The 15,635-nt window shown below is 34.2% G+C and overlaps 2 non-coding genes and 1 pseudogene across 2 annotated transcripts; all 3 read left to right on the top strand.

Annotated features, from left to right (window-relative positions):
- Positions 1–731: 731 nt before the first annotated feature.
- Positions 732–848, top strand: LOC145284345 (U4 spliceosomal RNA; annotated as a pseudogene).
- Positions 849–10,063: 9,215 nt separating this feature from the next.
- Positions 10,064–10,201, top strand: LOC145284344 (U4 spliceosomal RNA). Its single transcript, XR_013868814.1, has one exon. It is a non-coding gene; the product is annotated as a U4 spliceosomal RNA (small nuclear RNA).
- A 2,637-nt stretch (positions 10,202–12,838) lies between these two features.
- On the top strand, positions 12,839–12,974 carry LOC145284335 (U4 spliceosomal RNA). Its single transcript, XR_013868808.1, has one exon. It is a non-coding gene; the product is annotated as a U4 spliceosomal RNA (small nuclear RNA).
- The last annotated feature ends 2,661 nt before the right edge of the window (positions 12,975–15,635 follow it).

Genomic DNA, 15,635 nt, shown 5'->3' with positions numbered 1-15,635 from the left:
AGATGCCCAAAAGTCCACTTGTTTTATTTTGTCCCAGGCCTATTTCGCCCATTACGTACTTTATCTTGGAAGACGCCATCCATCCCTATTATCCCCGACCCTAATTTATTTTCCATACATTTCCCTAGTTCCTCCACTCCCCTTTAGGGAACGACCTGCTTGCTTTCACCCTTTCACCCCGGGGGAAGAGGACCGGAAGTCAGTGGGCGTTTCATATGACAGACCAGCCGTTAGGTAGGGAGGGTCCCCTTACTAACCCGCCCCCATAGGCATTTTGTTAATTTGTTTTCTTTTTCTTTCTTTTTGGGTGTATTCTAGTTTGCCCCCTCCCCATCATCTCACCCCCCATTACAAAAAAAAAAAAAAAAAAAAAATATACCCTTTAGTTTGTAAATATATTTTTCTTTTTAGTTACTTGTAAATATTGTTATATGTTTTTTATGCTTTGTTCTTCACAGTGTGAATGCCGCCTGCCATCCCGTAAGCTGGGGAGCTGTTATTTTTAGTAGGTCTTGGTAAGAATGTTAGGCGAAACAGTGCGTGATAGAAACTCTAGTGTAGGTTTTATAATAAAGTACTTGCTATCTTACGCAAGTCTAGCTAAGGACTAGAAAAGACCCCTTTTTTCCCCACTCCCCCTTACTGGCCTTAGTGCCTAAGCTTTTTCGTACCCCAAATGAGGCCTTGGCAGTAGATAATGCCAAGGCCGGGGACGAAAGGCTAAATATCTTATGCTTGCGCAGTGGCGGTACCATAGCCGTTGAGGATTTATCGAGACGTGATTTTCCCAATACCTGCGATGGCACCTGCTGAGTGCCAACCGCAATTTATGCACACCTCTGAGGAGGTGAAAAATACAATCTAAAAACAGACTAAATATAATATCCATCTGAACTTGATAAAATAAAAAATTATTTTGATAATAATGTATATCACTAACACAGAAATTTACAAAACACAACAACGTAAATAAAAAAACAATTAAAAATTTTGAAAATTTCTTCTCTGAAACGTTTTTTTTTGTCAATTGTATAACACCTTTATCTGATTAATAATTTACTGACTGGGAGGTATGATCATAAATTTACTTTAAAAGTTTTATTTAATAATTATTCTATGAGAAATAATTTGATAAAAACGGATAAATTGTTAAATATATATCGTATGCTAATTTATTCCGATAAATGAGATTTTACGTTTTCAACTGTAAACATCCTGAAAGGCTGGCCTGTAAATTCTACATTATTTTAGAATTTCAGTAATGATGTTAATTTCGCATAAAACTAGTAGTAAATGATCACTGATTATAAGTGTTTATAAGTTTATAAGTGATTATAAGTCATGGTTTCTAAGTTTATAAGTGATTATAAGTCATGGTTTCTAACAGGGTAGCATTTTAAGTGTGTTTAACAGAGACAATTTTTGTTAAGGGAGATAAATTGTGAATGTTTCTAGGGAAGAGGGATCACCAGGGAATGGAAAAATTACAGAATGGCCTCGTTGCCGTAAAACAATGGATAATAGAATTGTATTGCTTGAGAGAACACTTGGCAAGATATCTCAGTTCAATGAAATCAACATCTATATAAAAAAAGATTAATAGATATGTTGAAACCTATGTAATTTGATCAAAAGCTCTAAAATGCTGATAGGATTTTTATATGTGTGTGCAAGATTAATTTAATATACATATTTATTTTGTAAAATGGATTATATATATTATTTATACAACACTTTTCCTGATTTACATTATTATTGTTTAACCGAGAAAATTTTTGTTAAGGGAGATAAATCGTGAATGTTTTTTAGGAAAGAGGGGTCACCAGTTTATAATCTAATAAATGCTATTCCTTATTTTTTGCAATTTTAATATAATCCGTCTTTTTAAGCTAATTTATATTTAATGATCTTATTTTGTTACAAACACTTATAACGTGTCCTATGACAACATGTCATGTTATTTTCCAAGTTTATAATCTTAAAAAATATTTTTCATGTTCAGACTTTAAATATAATCCATTGTTTTGTCCGGTTTTGCTTTCAAGATCATTAATGTTTTCAATTTATGAAAATTCAGGAATAGTATTTGTTACATTATTTACTTGTTTAACATGAAATATTTATTTTGTAGTTTGTGTTTTTGACCAACAGAAGAATATTTATCTGTTTATTTAATCAAAATGTTTTTCTTTTTTGTTTTTTTTTCAAGGTGGTCACCACTTATCAAGGTCCGGAACCACTCGGGGATAAGGGTTATTGCGTGTACAGTACATTAGTGTTGAGATTTGGTAAAGTGTCTTACTTAAGGGGGCGGTTTATCAGAAATTTGTTTATGTTGGACTTGAAGACATCCAAGTTATAGTCAGGTGGGAAAGAGGCAACGGAAACAGAGTTCTACAGGCGTGCACTTCTAAGAAAGAAGCTTTGTTCATGGAATCTATGTTTTGGTTTTGGTACAGATAAAGAGTGGGGAAAATTTTTAACAGTAGTTTCAGCTAGACGGTTATTTTTCATGAAAGGGTGGCAAGGGGGGACCAGGGATTGGAGCTCAGACGAACACTTGCCATGGAAGTAACGATAAAACAAAGACAGGCTCACAACGTCTCTCCTGTGGGAGAGAGGTTGCCGGGAAGAGAAAAAGGCATCCCCCACTAAGCCACAAAGCCTATTTTGTACTCTGTCAAGGCAGGATAGGCTATTTTAGCAGCTCCTGCCCAGATGTGGCAGCAGTACTCCATCCTTGGACGTACTTGGCTTTTATATAAATAGAGAATTGCATTAGCAGTGAGATATCTACTGGAGCGGTAGAAGGATACAACCATTTTTCCAGCGACCTTGCAACAGACTTGATGTATGTGTTCCATTTCAGATCATGAGTAAAAGTCAAGCCCAGAAGTCTCCCTACAATGAAAGCCCTTCACTTGAATTGATGCCAGATGGGGATCAGAGAGTTGATGATGCAAAGATAGAAGCTTGGTTTTAGATCCATTAAAAGTAACCAGCCACCTCTTTCCCCATTGTACTTCGTGCTCAAGATCAGAGGAGAGAGAATCTGAGAGAACTTTACAGCCTTTGATGTGTTGCCATAGATGGTAGCGTCATCAGCATAGATGTCAATGAATGATTTAAGTATGTGTTTTGGGAGATCATTGATGTAGATCAGGAAGAGAGTTGGGCCCAGGATGATGGACTCCAGCATTAATACTGTGGACCTCTGATTTCTGCCCAACAACCACTACTCTTATAAGCCTATCAGAGAGAAATGATTTAATGATTGAGAAAACATTTCCAGTTATACCGTAGCTGGAAATCTTGTGAAATAAGCACTTATGCCATACCTTATCGAAGGCTTTTGATATGTCAAGAGCAATTGCTCTAGAGAAGAAGCCTTTGTCAAGAGATTCACTAATCCTATGAGATATAACCGTTAGCACATCTGCTGTATATCTGGCAGAACGGAAACCATATTGCGTGTCACTAAGAAGGTTATTTCTACTGAGGTGGTGGACTACTTCTCTATTTAATATGGATTCCAGTAACTTACTCATGACACACAGGAGACTTATTGGTCTGTACTGAGAGAGAGAGAGATGACTTATCACCTAAATTCTTAAATACAGGGCATACTGATGAGGTTTTCCAGGGTGTTGGGAAGCACTTCTTAAGGCAATGCTTAAATAGTTTTCTAAGTATGGGGGCAAGTTCTGGTTGAAGCTTTTCAGCACTATAATTGGAATGCCGTCAGAGCCAGTTGCTTTACTGGAATCAAGGTTCTTGATTAGCTTGGCGACCTCACGCACAGATATTTGTATGTTGCATAGCGTGTTGCCTGTTATAGGAGGAAATACGGGGAGTTGATGGCCTCCGTCGCATAGGGTAGAATTAGCTGCAAAGTTCTTGGCAAATAGTTTGGCCTTGTCTGATGCTGCGAGATAACCTCAGGTTCATTGATGATGGTTGGGATAGAATACATGCTTCTATTCAGGATCCTGTTTGCTATTTGCCAGAACTGGTGAGAACCAAGCTGCTGCTCAGCTACCTTGGATTTAACGGACTGAGCATATTGCTCTCTTGCATTTTTTATTACTCTTTTACAGTGGTTGTTAGCAATCCTGTAAGCTGCTTTAGTAACAGTACATCTATTACGTTGGTAGCTATGGAAAAAGTGATTTCTGGGCGCGATGGCAGCAGCACATTCTGGGGAGAACTATGGCTGGTTGTTAGGTTTCTGTTGGAATCTTTTGGATGGAATGAATCGGTCTATGTCTACAATTAACCATTCAGTCAGGTCTGATACTATGGAGGACACATCCTTTTTAAACATGAAATGCAGGGGTACATCAGATATAAATGTAGGGAAGCTATCCCAGTCAGCCATAGAGTATCGATATACAGTATGGTGGAGAGGTATGCCTGAAGACTTATTGCATTTCGTTTTTATCTTAACTGATATAACCGAGTGGTCAGAAGATTCCAGAGGAGACAGAACGGAACATGAACATAGCTCAGGGGAAGTGGTGAGAAAATGTCTAGAAGGCTAGCATACTAACCGGAAGTATCGGGCATATGGGTTGTTTCATGAACAATCTGGGTGAGGTCATAGGCAATGGCGAAATCATAACAGAACCTCTCCTCATCATCTGTCTTGTTCAAGTGGGTCAGCCATTCCACATTGTGGACATTGAAGTTACCACAAATGTGAATCTTAGCCGAAAGATGAGCAGACAGGATGTGGTCAATTTTCTCAGATATGCTCTTAAAGAGAGCAACTCCACTGTTGTGGGGGCGATAGAGAGCAAATATAAATGCAGTGGTGTTAGCTAGTGCAACCCTGAAGCACATATAGGGTAAATTAGGATCTTCTCTAGAGATATCCCTGCCACACGGGAAGCCATCCTTAATGTAGGCACATATTCCATGCCCATGGCGATCTTGGGGGTCAGATTTAGCTGTTAAGTTAGAGTATCCGTTAATTATGAACTCATCTAGGGAATTGGTCGGCCCTATTCCAGTTTCACTTCAAGGCTAGATTGTCATTAGTAATTTTGCTTTTTATGAATCCTAATGTTAAAATAGTGAATTAAAATGGTTACATTCATAGCATGTTTATAATAAATATTTGAAGTCAAACTTTTCAAAAAAAAAAAAATCCTAATAAGCCTAAATTGAAACCTAAAGCTATACGTGGGGGAATTTTATGCAAATAAACCCCCCTTTTCTACTTTAAAATAAAAGTATTGTAATTATAGTTTCCTTTTTCACTCTTTTTATTATTCTGTTTCATGAGGGTTATTAGTTTTGTTGTTTTTTGTATCTAGATAAAGAAACTTCCGATACTATCGCTTCGAAAGGTCCTTTACTCGAAATATCATAAACAGAAATGCTTAATAAAAATTTCATACGTTTTTCTGTAAACACGAGGGAAAAAAAACTTTCGTATTTATTCATGGAAACGGACTAAATATTTAGATAATTTTAATAACAGTATTTCTCTCAAATAAAACCGCAAAGAAACAAAAAGAAATCAATTTGCTAGAAATAGATGGTAACTTGTTAAAAATACCCCCCCCCCTACAAAAAGGCCGGAAGACAACATTTGAAAATAAATGCGAAATATTTATCCATGAAATAAAGCAATATTGCAAAATATGTGCGTTATATTTGAATAAAGCAATCATTGAATCTAAATAAAGAAAATTTAACGTTCGTAATGTCAAACAAAGAAGAAGAAAAGAAATCACACGCCTCCTCTCTTTCTATGAAGTTTTATGCATATATATTTGTATACCTGTCTTTCTGGTTCACATAAAATTCGTCTGCTTTTACTAGGTAGGAAAAGTGGTCCATTATTGAATAAATGGCGATTGAAAACACATTTTATGACCGTTCTTGAAGATATTGTTTTCAAAAGAGACTACACCCCCTATAATATATTTTAAATATATCTTTTACTTATTTACTATTGTTTTAAAACAGTTAAAATCGATTTTTCTGAGTGCTCGTTTTCTACCTAGTTAGATAATTTTTTAATGTTTTAATTTATTTTGAAACGTTTATTGACTTACAAAACAAACGGTGTCGAGTGTTACGTGATAAGACAAAATGTCCGACATGTAGGGATCACATCTTAAAAGTGCGATAGATATTTAGTTTAATAGTTTTTTAATGGTTTTCAGAGATATTAATGGGAAATTGTATACATTATAAGGTGCATTTTGGTTTTCACAGTTTGAATTGAGTTGTCTCTCCTCTTTATAAATAATGGCTGAATAAATCATTATGTCTCGCTTAGTCATAAAATGTAAATTAGTAAAATAAAAACTTTTCAATTTATGTAATTTTTAATAACACATTTTTGTTTCGTCGAGTGTAACGTGAGAAAAGAAAAATGTACATGAGAGGATTTTGGGAGTTTCGATAGTCGCTCAAAAATAGAAAATTAAACAAATACTGAGGGGGATATAGTTTTAAACAAAAACTCCCTTCAATAATGTTTTTATTATGCTTTATATTTTCACCCCAAACAAGGCACATTGCCACTTTGATGTAGGGAGCTACTATCAGGGACATAAGTTGCAGGGATACTATGTAGGGAGTTGAGCAGCAAGATGTCTGTTCACATTACACTTGAACTTTTGCATGTCAGTACAGTTGGAGAAGCAGAAACCCGGAAGGGACTTCCAAAGTCTAGCAGTTCTGGTAAGAAGCTATTACAGTAGAGGCTTTCTTACACCTAGGGATCTCTGTGTAGAGGTGGGATTTTGCCGCTTGTCTAGTTTGTGGGGGTATTTATGTCGAGAGGGTACAAATGCTTGTAGTTCGCCGGAGCATCCACCATTTAAATACTTGTAGAACAGGCAGAGGGATGCCACATTTCGTCGATGAGACAGAAGTTGAAGCTTAGATGACAGTTCGGGACCTATCAGGTTGGCGACTCTTTTGAACCCTGTCAAAGAGTGAAAGACTAATAGCAGATGCACTAGCCCAAATTTGACAACAGTACTCCATACATGGGCGTATGGTGGCCTTGTAGAGATACACGATATTTTCAGGTGTAAGTAACTTTCTAGCACGGCAGAGAGAGCTCACCTTCTTCACAGCAGGCTTGGCTATGCTTTTGATGTATTTGTTCTAACACATGTTCCTTGTGAACGATAAACTAAGGAGTTTGAATAAAGTACTTTCAGGTAATGTATCTTAAGCCATAGCTATTGGTGGTTGAGAAGGTTTCTTGTAATTATTAAAGGAAACGAGCTTAGTCTTTGTAGCGTTGAATGTTACCATCCATTTTTTATCCCATTTCATTACAGATTTGAGTTCATTTAAGGTTTCTGGCATTGCCTTCGATATGTGTTTATTCATTTACTCCTCGTGCTTGTTATAGAGCGTAATGCCATAAGCAAATAACCCCATCTCAGAGACTATTTTATCATTTATGAATATCAGGAATAATAATGGTCCAAGGATCGACTCTTGAGGTACACCCGCATTTATTTCATATTGTTTTGAAGTACCATCACCGAGGGCAACATGGATTCTTCTCTTATTTAAGAAAAATTTGTGTAAAATATTCGTCCAGTAAAACCATAGGATCTGATTTTCATGAGAAAAACATCGTGTCATACCCTGTCAAAAGCTTTAGATATATGTAGGGCTACTTCCCTCCCCTGCCTTATCCAGTGCATGGTATATGCGTTCAGAGATTACAGTTAGAATACCTACAATAGAACAGGCTTGCCTGAATCCATATTGATGGTCGGGCAGAAACTTAGCAACTGTAAGATTATAGCTTGATTAATTATGGACTCAAATATTTTGGTGAGAAGAGGGAGGAGACTAATGGGGCGATAATTTAATGGGTCAGTTCTTTAGTCAGATTTCTTGTAAACTGGAACAACAGAAGCAGTTTTTCAGCAATCAGGAAGGCAAGATTCTTTAAGGCATTCGTTAAAGAGTTTGGAGAGAACTGGGGCAACCTTAGTGAGCCATTTTTTTTTAAATAGTACAGCTAAGATGAGAGGAGGTCCACATGCTTTTTAGGTGTCTAGTATTTTTTTATGATATCATTTCCTTGAGAAGGGGTGATTTTCAGATCATCTAGTGTGGTTTTGGTCCGCAAAGAAAAATCAGGGAGGGAGTGGTTTGCTGGGTCCAACGTAGAGTTTGGGGAAAACTGACGGTCAAGCATGTTAGCTTTTTCGGTTGCCGTAAAAACGACCTCATGATTGTTGGACAGTGAGATAATTGTTGATTGCCCATTGTTTACTACACTGTTGTAGATATTCTAGAAATCACAAGTTTCTAATTTCTGCAATGCGTTTCCTGGTGGTTTCGGTATATTCTCTCTTAGCTGTCGCTACTTTCTTACAATTACTTCTAGCTTCTATATACTTGGAGTTAAATATGCAGCATGCATGTTGCCTCTGAGCAATGGCAGCTTCGCAAGTAGAAGTAAACAATTTTTATTTTCTTAAAATATAATTTAGAGAGGGTGGGCCTTATCAAAAGCTTAAAAAAACGATGACAAAAAATGGAATTAAAGACTCTTGAACAACAACAATAAGTTTTCAATAAAACTGATAAATATTTTTATGATTATGTTTTTAAATACTCCAAAATATTTCGTTACGAATTAGAAAATGTAATTTCTATGCACTAGAAATATAAATGACTATAAATAAAAAGTCAAACACTTTTGGTGAAAGAGGATGTATAATGAAAATTTCTTCTATGGTTATTTTTATTTTTTATTTCAAAATTGTTAAATAATTTTTAAAAAATAATCAGTGTAGAAATTTATTAATTATATTGAAAACTCCCGTTGTTAGAAAGTCTTTTTTCATTTTTTTTGCTATTGTTTGCTTGCTTTTAAGGGCGATATAATTTATGCTTTTACATCCGTATATCTGTCGTTCTAGCTGGTTTAGATATGTCAGTTTCATTTAAATTATGTCTTGAACATTAATAAACATGGTATTTTGAGAAAAGCTTTGAGAAATTTGCGCTTTTTATCAAATTACTTTCAGAACAGTGAGGTCAACAAAATTATTGCTCATATATATTTTAATTATTATAAATTTGTCTATCTCAATAAAATATATCTTGCTATTCTTTTATTGAGCACCGTTAATAACCTCGTTTAACTCATGAGTTATTATTCTTGAACATCTATAACTTGGTATATATATATATATATATATATATATATATATATATATATATATAGTAGCTATCTTCAGTCTTGACAGACTATGGATAACCACTGTAAGGGTGCCTGCGCATGGAATTTTTGTGGCAAGAGTTGTGCTTTCTCCAGCCACATCTCTCCTGAGTCGACGTTCTTAGATACCAGTGCAAGTGGAGGTTCAGGACGACTGGAAACAATGCCGAGATAAGAGGAGAGTACATACATCGCCTAGAATTCCCGAATGGTCACCCATCTGGTACTAGCCCAGCTCAACGCTGCTTTGGTAATATGACCAGTACCGGTGTGTCAACGTGATTATGCCGTGTGTGTATATATATATTTTGATTGTTCATACGGTTAGAAGCTCCGACTGTCGTTTGGGCGATCGGGTTTCGATCCTGGCTTGAGGTAGTATTGTTTATTACATATAGTTCATTGCAAACCTCCGAAAGAACAGCATAATACTTTTGTAAAAACAACTTGCACGTTTGAAAAAGTAATTGTGTCGATACACAAAGACTGGAAGGAAGTAAATATGTATAAAAAAAAAAGATAAAAAAGTACACCCTCTTCCTTAACAAAGTAAAGACTGAAATGAATGGCTAAAAAGTCTAAAAAGTCATGTATGGCAAATGAACTAAGAAACAATCAACCATACAAGGTGAAGGTCACTAAGGACAGATAACACAAAAATCATTATTTTACAAAATAAATATAAAAAATCATAGCAGAAAAAAATAGAACATTTTGCAAGATATTTTATCATACTCCTGCAGTTGCGAGTATCAGTTTAAAGTAAGGTTTTATGATAAAAACATTTAATACGTAAAAGCATAAGGATGGCAGCGACACCTGAATGAACTGATGTAAGCATGTGTATTCACGTCGGCGCTTGCTTTTTCTACTTATGAGGATTTACTGAGGCGTAGTCTTTGCTAGTTGAAAACTATATCCAATACACCATGATAACACCTGCTGGGTGCCAACCACAATTTCTGCACACCTCTGAGGAGGTGAAAAATATCAGGTTGTTGCATATGTTCCGCCGTTTCATAAAAGACAATTGTTCAAAAACGTTTTGATATTTGGCAAAGTGTTATATATCATTAGAAAGCATTATCCTATTCTGCAAGATAATGGCCATCGTTTTTTATCATATTTTTCTCGTTTTTCAGAACCGTCAAATGGATTGTCAAGTAGATAAAAAAAAATTACATTTTCGACACCTTCTCTTCGCCTTTAATCAAAGTCAAAAAGTGAGTGAAGTGACCAAGGATATTTGTGCCGTATATGGAGAAAACGCTATAGTTAAGAGAACTGTTTGAGATTGGCTTACCAGATTCAAACGCTCCTCGTCCCGGAAGACCAATCAAGATAAACGAAGGCCAACTCGTCCAGGTTCTTTCGAAGAAAGATGGCCATCAGAAATGTAGAGAATTGGGTGAAAATCTGAAGTGTGATTTTGCGACGATTTCATGCTACCTTCGACCGAGATTCACACAAAAACTTGGAACTTGGGTTCCACACGAACTTCTTTTGCTGTTGAAATTCTTTGATTTTCTTAAAAAAAAAAAAAAAAAAAAAAAAGACTAAAATAGAAATTTACAAAAGAAAAATGCAATAAAAAAGCAAATACAATTTTTTTAAATTGACAATTCCCATTCTTATTTAAATTTTTTTTCAGTTTTTAGTAATTTTGTTCGATTAATAATTTAATGACTGGAGGATATCGTTGAAATTATCTTTTAAATCCTATTATCGTCGCTGGTAAGGTAACTGGACTATCTTCCCAAGCATTACTCTGTCATTTCGGTGGGGGATATGTTTATTCTCTTTACTGAGGGATTTTATCTATTATAAATTCTGCATACAGAATCCATCAAGATACTTTTAGGGTGAAGTGGACTTTTAACGGTCTTTTTTGCTATAAATTGATTTTTATGCCTACTATTTCCGTATTTGTTTCGTTGATGAAAGGGATGCATGGTTTTCTCTTATTTCTAAAAGATATTAACTTCCTTCCAGTGTTTGTGCATCGAAACAAATACGTTCCGCCACAAAATCCGTGTTTCTATTTAAATATAATAAAGCTATTTCATAATTATTTAATAATGCAAACATATAAACGACAATTATTTATAAATTTTATACTTACAAAACAGAAAAATTGATGTTTATAACTATAAAACTCTACAAATTTTGGAGATGAAGACAAACTTCATAATTTTGAATGATTTCCCATCCTTTAACATAACAGGTTCATGGCATATTTATAACTAATATTTTTTGTGTTACTTCACATAATGAAAATGAAATTAGTATAATTCAACATAGTTTCGTTGCCATATTAAATTATCAAACCTTCTAAGATTAAGTTTGGAGTTCATCTTCCATCATTTTTAAAACATTTCTACATATTTACTGTCGTTTTAAAACAGAGGAAATCGATTTTTCTAACTGTTCGGTTTCTACCTAGCTAAATAAGTTTTTAGTTTTTTTTTTTACTTTATTTTAAAGCGTTACAAGAACAGTATTGTCGTGTTACGTGAAAACAACACCAAATATTTTTAAATCATAACTGAATAAATCATTATATCTCGTTTAATAACAAAATGTAAATTTCTTACTAAATTTTTTTTAAAATGTTAATTTATGTGATTTTTTTAATAACACGTTTTTGTTTCGTCGAGTGTAACGTGAGAAAAGAAATATACACAAGAGAGGATCTTATCTTGGGAGTTTCGATGATCTCTCAAAAATAGAAAATTAAACAAATACTGAGGGAGATATAGTTTTCAAAAAAATAAATTTTTATTCTCTTAAAATATAATTTGAAAAGGGGAAGCCTTTATGAGGCCCTATATCTCCCTCATAAACAAACAAACAACAAAAAATGAAACAACATGAAATTGTATTATAGGAAAAGTTATAACTATTTGTAAAAAAAAAAAAAAAAAAACAACATTTTTATTAAAAATATGCAAAGAATATTTGACATTCAAATTTTGCCATCATTGGAGTTATATAAGTTTTCGATCAAAAGGGGAAAATAAGCAAATTCAAATCTTAAACAATTTTCATATCGGATCATCAACCCTTGTACTTAATACGATGATAAAATTAAGGTGAATTATTTTTATTTTACGTTATTTGCATTTTATCATGGGAGTAAAACACACGGGAAATTTATTTCCAATGATTGAAATAAATCTGTTATGTTAATGGTCAAAGGAGAAGAATCCTCGTAAATTTTGACGAATTTTATTTTTGTCTAAAAAAAGGTGATTCATTTGGAGTATTAGATTTTTTGCACATTAAAAACGAACTTCGAGTTTAATTTTGCCCTCAACAGATCCAAATAATTAAGAAACGTATGGAGCTATACAAGGTGAAGGTTGCCAAGGGCAAATAACTTAGCATCAAATGTCGGTATTTTACTAAATAAATTAAAATAAAAAAATACTTACAGCGCAAAAAAGAAATAGAATATGTTGAGAGATATTTTATAATACTTATGCAGCTGGAAGTATCGACTTAAAATAAAGTTTTATCATAAAAATAATTAATTAATACGAAAAATCCGAAGTACAGGACCGACACATGAATGAATGGTTGTAAGTATGTATAATGACGTAGGCGCTCGCGATTTTTATGCTTGCGCAGTGGCGGTACCATAGCCAATGAGGATTTCCCGAGGCGTGGTTATTGCTAGTTGAAAACTATTCCCAATACCCCGCGATGGCACCTACTGTGTGCCAACCGCAATTTCTGCACACCTCTGCGGAGGTGAAAAATATAATCTAAAAACAGAATAATTATATTGCTGACGACTTGCCAGGAAAAAAATATATAAATTCATAAGGATGATTACATATTTTGGGGGTTTTTTTAAGCGAAGTGTTGTTTTAACAATAATTGGTATCAGAACTGAGAATTTGACTTCTGTCGTTCAAGATTTCCTTAAAAGTATGAACTGTGTTCATCTTCGGTCGTGATGGATTTCATTTATTCAATTAGAATTTTGAACTTCGTTACGAAAACTGCAAAATGTGAAGAAAGGAACTTTATTAAAAATTTAACGATTATTTATAATTTTTTAGCTACGAATAATTCTATTTTGTATAAAAATAAAGGCTAATTTGTGTTATATTTGTCTTAATATTATTTGAATGCAGTGACTGTTCCGAAAAATGTTTTAAAAAAAAACAACAAAACAGACGGAAATTTTTATAAGAAATAAAAACGGAAGCATTCGGAAAATTTACATTTTTTGTTTGAAATTAATATTTGTTTATGTAATCGATAAATGAATAACATATACAGTGCCGGCAAAAAGAAAGTCCGCACTTGTAATTTTTTCAAAAATTGATTATTTAATGTTACTGCTTAAACAACCTCATTTGATTCGCCTTTCATTCCTCTATAATTTTACCTGTTCAGATATGACTTTTAATTGAAATATTCTAGTGTTCACGTGAATCTAAAAAGTGACTTCAAATTGAGGAGGCAAAAAGAAAGTCCGCAGCAACAAATTCGCTTAAAAAAAGCTTAAATTATCGCCACTAAATTAGTTTAAAATATCCACCAACAAGCAACAAAGCATCTCTAATCGTAATTGTTGTTGTTCCAAGTTATACAATGTAACATTTAGTCCATATGTCACGACTTTCTCTTAGTGTTCGTCAGGAGCTCATTAATATCCACCTTTCTGGTTTATCCAATGGAGAAATCGGCCGCAGATTGAAATGTGATGAGAAAACGGTACGAAATACTGTGCAAAAGCACTACAACACCGGCAGTGTTCGTGATGACCCTAAATCTGGTCAATCTAGAGTTACTTCGAACAGAGAAGGCAATGCTATCAAGATCCACAGCCTAAGAAACAGATTTGAAACGGCTCCCCAAACCCAATAATAGTGGAATCTTGTTAAAAACTGCTCTCTTTCTACTATCAAAAACAGATTAAAAGCATTTAATTTGCGAGAATATGTTGCAAGACCCAAGCAAATGATTTCTGTAAAGAACAGAAAGCACCGTCTGGACTTCGTCAGATACAATGAAGATCATGACTCTTCATACTAGTCAAAAGCAAGTTCAATAGGCTAGGCAGTGATGGTAGGCAGTACGTGTGTCGGAGGAAAGACGAAGAATTTAATCCTAGGTGCTCAGTTTCAACGCTGCAAGGTGGTGGACGTTCAGTTTTGGTGTGGGGTATTATTAGTACCAATGGTTCAGGGTCTATAGTTCGCTTGCAAGGTCGAATTAATTGACTGAGTATTTTCTACCCTACTTTGGTCGGAATTTGGATGATAATCCCATCTTCATGCAGGATAATGCTCCCATTAACACAGCTGGCAATATCAAGAGGTTCCTGGAAGAGCATGATATTCCGTGTTTGGATTAGCCTGCACAATCTCCAGACCTCAATCCTATCGAAAACGTGTGGCATTATATCAAGCAACAGCTACGCAATGATAAAATTTCAAATTTGGAAGAACTTTGGACACAAATTAAAGAAAATTGGGATGCCCTTTCCCCGGAGTATTGCTGCAGTCTAATTCAAGGAATTCCCAAAAGATTGCAGGCTGTCAAATTGCAGAAGGGCTATGCTACTAAATATTAACTAGTTTGTGTTCCTGTTGTATTTGTGTTGCATTAATGTCCTAAGGTTACATTTAAATAACAATTTTCCATTGTGTGATCTTTCTTTTTGTCTCCTCAATTTTTTAAAAATTGACGTGAACACCAGAATATTTCAATTAAAAGTCAAATATGAACAGGTAAAATTATAAATGAATAAAAGTCCAATCAAATGAGGTATAGTTTTTTTTAAACATTTACATTAAATTTAGCTTAAATTTGCAGTTTTTGAAAAAATTACGAGTGCAGACTTTCTTTTTGCCGCCTGTGTATATAGGCATGTTTATATATGAAATTCTTATAGCTGAAAAAAAAAAAAAAAAAAAAAAAAACAAGCACGCATTCGGAAACGTTAGAATTTTTGTATAATATTATTTAAAAATAAAGATGTATATCTAATTCTTATGTCGTTATAAATAAAGGGAAAACAACGTATAAAAAAATGAAAACGCATGCATTCGGAAAGTTAAGAATGTTTGGTACTTGTGCAGTGTACGAACTATGCTGAAGTAATAACTTTATTATTTAGAAAGCCATTCTTAACATCGGAGGGGAACTTTTTAACTATTCTTCACTTTTACATAACAATTTAATGATAAAAAACAACACCATAAAATTGTAATTTAACTTTGAAATCCTATCTGAAATGTAACACGGTGCGTACACTGCAAGCATACCGAATTTTTCTTTGAAATTCATATTTGTTTATCTAATCCGTGAAAGAATAATAAAAAAAGATGTATAGGTATGGCATCGTATATTAAATTTAACGTCTAAAATTCTTAAGGAAAGGATAAATTATTTCAAG

The sequence above is a fragment of the Euprymna scolopes genome, chromosome 8, assembly GCF_053919585.1.
Source record: "Euprymna scolopes isolate OS-2025 chromosome 8, ASM5391958v1, whole genome shotgun sequence".
NCBI classification, from domain to species: Eukaryota; Metazoa; Mollusca; class Cephalopoda; order Sepiida; family Sepiolidae; genus Euprymna; species Euprymna scolopes.
The sequence above is the reverse complement of the archived record's forward strand: the minus strand, read 5'-3'. Positions and strand labels throughout refer to the sequence as shown.